The 3,743-nt window shown below is 50.0% G+C and overlaps 1 pseudogene; it reads right to left on the bottom strand.

The window, feature by feature from the left end:
- Positions 1-2,462: 2,462 nt before the first annotated feature.
- Positions 2,463-3,448, bottom strand: LOC138553308 (small ribosomal subunit protein uS2 pseudogene; annotated as a pseudogene).
- Between the last annotated feature and the right edge of the window lie 295 nt (positions 3,449-3,743).

The raw sequence follows: 3,743 nt of genomic DNA, 5'->3' as shown, positions 1-3,743 counted from the left end.
ACTGGTGGAGATGGAATGCTGGATATGCAGAGAACCTTAGTCCAGAGGGTGAGCAGAAAAGACGCAGACAAATGGCCTTCACGTTAGAGGGTTCGAAATGCGTGACACAGCCCATGAAGGGGGCAGAAGCTATAATCAGAGGTGAAAGCAAACTCCTGAGAATAGAAAAAGCTGAGAGAGGAGAAGAAGAAAACAGATCTAGATGGGGTATTGGGGAGCCACAGGGAGTCAGACTTGGGTAGAGTCCAAGGCTGAGAGAGGAGAAGAAAACCAGTACAAGATGCCGTGGAGAGGTGATACAGGGAGTCAGACTTTGGGAGAGTCCAAGGCTGAGGGAGGAGAAGAAGAAACCAGATCTAGATGCCGTCGAGGGGAGCCACCGGGAGTCAGACTTGGGGAGAGTCCAAGGCTGAGAGAGGAGAAGAAGAAACCAGATCTAGACGCCGTGGAGGGGAGCTACCGGGAGTCAGACTTGGGGAGAGTCCAAGGCTGAGAGAAGAGAAGAAAACCAGAACAAGATTCTGTGGAGAGGTGATACAGGGAGTCAGACTTGGGGAGAGCCAAGGTTGAGAGAGGAGAAGAAGAAACCAGAACTAGATGCTGTGGAGAGGTGCCACAGGGGGTCAGACCTAAGGAGAGTCCAAGGCTGAGGGAGGAGACGAAGAAACCAGAACTAGATGCTGTGGAGAGGTGATACAGGGAGTCAGACTTGGGGAGAGTCCAAGGCAGAGAGAGAAAAAAACAGATCTAGATGCCGTGGAGGGGAGCCACATGGAGTCAGATTTGGGGAGAGTCCAAGGCTGAGAGAGGAGAAGAAGAAACCAGATCTAGATGCTGTGGAGGGGAGCCACCGGGAGTCAGACTTGGGGAGAGTCCAAGGCTGAGAGAAGAGAAGAAAACCAGAACAAGATTCCGTGGAGAGGTGATACAGGGAGTCAGACTTGGGGAGAGTCCAAGGCTGAGAGAGGAGAAGAAGAAACCAGATCTAGACGCAGTGGAGAGGTGATACAGGGAGTCAGACTTGGGGAGAGTCCCCAAATCTGTTGGCAAAGTCAAGAAACGTTGCATTGTGGGAATGTAAATCGAAATTATCCTAATCTCTCTGAGAAAGAGGCTGTGTATAGAAACAGTAAAGCTACGAAACAATGAATTGTGAGAATTGAACTCTAAGCTCTCCAAATCCCTCTGACGAAGCAGCTGTGTAGAGAAACAGTCAAGTTAAGAAACAATGAATTGAGGAAGTTGAAGGCCGAATTCCCCAAATCACTCTGAGGAGGAGACTGTGTGGAGAAACAAAGTTGTGATCCATTGCATTGTGGACTTGAAGTCTGTATTCCAGAATCCCACTGAGCAGGGGTGTTGCTAGGCCTGAAAAAGATCTGGGGCTACGCTAATGTCGGTACTGTTGGGACTGGGGGCTAGCTAGCCGTTTGCTTGTAGCCCCTGAGCTTCTATCCAGGGCTACAACCAAAGGTTCCGGGGCTATAGCCCTGTAAGCCCCCCTCTAGCAACGCCTTTCCTACTGAGGAAGATCCTGCATGTAGAAGTCTCATAGCAAGAAATGCTGCACTCTGAAAAATGAAGTCCAAGTTCTCAATATCATCTGAAAAAGAGACAGAGAGACAAGACAGCACATTGAGTATTGAAGTCCAAGTTCTGAGCTCTAAGAAAGAGACTGAAGAAAGCTGTGCTAATTGGGAATTGACATGCAAATTGGAAGAACAGCTTAAACCAGAGACGGAACAACATCTGGCTGGTGACCAAGAAAATACAGGGCCTCCGACCATCGGACACACTGTGTACTCAATAATACCTGTACACGTTATGGCCGGTCTCACGCTGTATTATACAAAGAAACCAGCACCAATTGTTAGAGGGCTGAGGAAATTGACCACACTAAGAATTGAACCCTAACCATTCCGTGCTTTGTGTATCCTTGCACCCACAAAGCAGTGCCTTTCGAAAGGATGCACACAGTGGAGTGGAGTGCTTGCTTGTCAGGCCAGCAGGAGAATCGGATGTGCTGTAACAGTATAAAGAGTGGAAGTGGACATGCATGCAGGCATTTTATCACTTCTCACTACATCTTCGCCATTTTTGGCCAATGATGTGAGTATCTTGGCAATCTCTAGTAATGGTGTGAGTCCCTGAATGTTTAAATTAGAACCTGGCAATGATCTGAGTGCCAAGATTCTATAATGTCAATATTCTTGCAATCAGTGCCGGCTCAGGGTGTGCTCAGAGGGTGCGGCCGCACAAGGGCGCACCCACAATAAAGCATGCATTGCCTTCAGGTTGGTGTCATGTAAACAGCGCCTATTTTTGAATCACACTGTGATTCCTTTAATAGACGATCTTTACATGACTCTGAGCTGGCGGCTAGAGCGCACTTTACAGTGGGGGCTCAGTTCTAGTGTGCTGATCCGGTAATAACAGTGCCGGTACGCTTACCAGCACCGTTGTTACCAGACCGGCCTACTCGTAATGAGGCCCAATGACCATTCAGTTGGTGCCCCAACCCACTCTGTGGCTTGGGCAGTGGGGGCTGCAGACCAGTCCTCTGTGCTTGCAGGTTGTGCCCTCCAGTCCTCCTGAGGTAATTTAGGAGTGATTGCAATATCTGCACGCTCGGCAGAGAATTGCTGGATGGGTACAGAGGGCAATCTCACACTTTCTTGCCAATCAGCCACCTCTGGCTGGGGAAAATCTGGCAGTGGTGCCGTCCACTCGCCCTGAAATTCTTCCTTAGTGACTGCTTTCTCAGAAGCAGCCTGTTCGTCCTTTTTAATCTCCTCTGGGTCACGGTAGAAGTAAAGATCCGGCATAACCTCCCAGGGATGCTCACAGGAAATTGTGCCCTGCATGTGCAGCACCTCACGGGCTAGGATCCACCACATCAAACCCACAGAATGGGCTCCCTTATTGTTGCAGGGAATGGCAATGTCAACATAGTGCAGTGGAGAGTCTGTGTTGCATATGGCAATAGTGAGGATATTGACATATGAAGCCTCAGTCAACGGTTGGTGGTCAGCACAGGGTCGGTTACTACTAACAGACAGGGCTCCCGGTAGGCTGCCTGGATCTGATTGGTGAAGGTCCCAGGAGTGAAACGGCCAGCAATTGGAGTTGCGCCACACGATGAAGCAAATTTCAGCACAGCACGCTTCCCAGTATTCCTGGAATGAGATCACACAGACATCTAATGGATTTTCAATGGCAACAATGACACGGGCTGCCAGAAGCATCTTCTCCCAGGTAAGTTTCAGGTTTATGATGTAAATTCCATCACTTTTCCTCTTGTAAATGTACTGCTCCATCTGGAAGTCAAGGTTGGTGCCTCCCAGATGGGTCCCAGCAGCAAGTAACCTGAGGACATCCTCCTCCCTCATCTGCAGGACATCGAGTGCTCTGGACATTGTGAATTCCCTTTTGTAGCAACGACAGGGAATTTCTACATTAAGCCGTGTGGGGCCTCCAACAGGCAAACGTGGGAGGGCTTTAAGTGGGGCGGGGGTTGCCACTTAAGGCACTGGCATTAGCATTCTGATAACCAGTGCCTTAAGTGTCACAGCAAAATGAGCTGGTGCTCATCACGGTGTGTGGCCTAACGGTGGGGGGGGGGTCGCCTGGGCTCATTAGTCCTCACCCCCTTGACAAGCCCCAGCTTAATGTCCTATAGGCACCCACGCCAGGCAGTCATTTGTAGAGATCAACACCCTCTGCTCCCCCGCCTCCGGGGGAGA

This window comes from Ambystoma mexicanum, chromosome 1q (assembly GCF_040938575.1).
Source record: "Ambystoma mexicanum isolate Mex_15411 chromosome 1q, UKY_AmexF1_1, whole genome shotgun sequence".
NCBI lineage: Eukaryota > Metazoa > Chordata > Amphibia > Caudata > Ambystomatidae > Ambystoma > Ambystoma mexicanum.
This window is presented reverse-complemented; position numbering and strand designations above follow the sequence as displayed.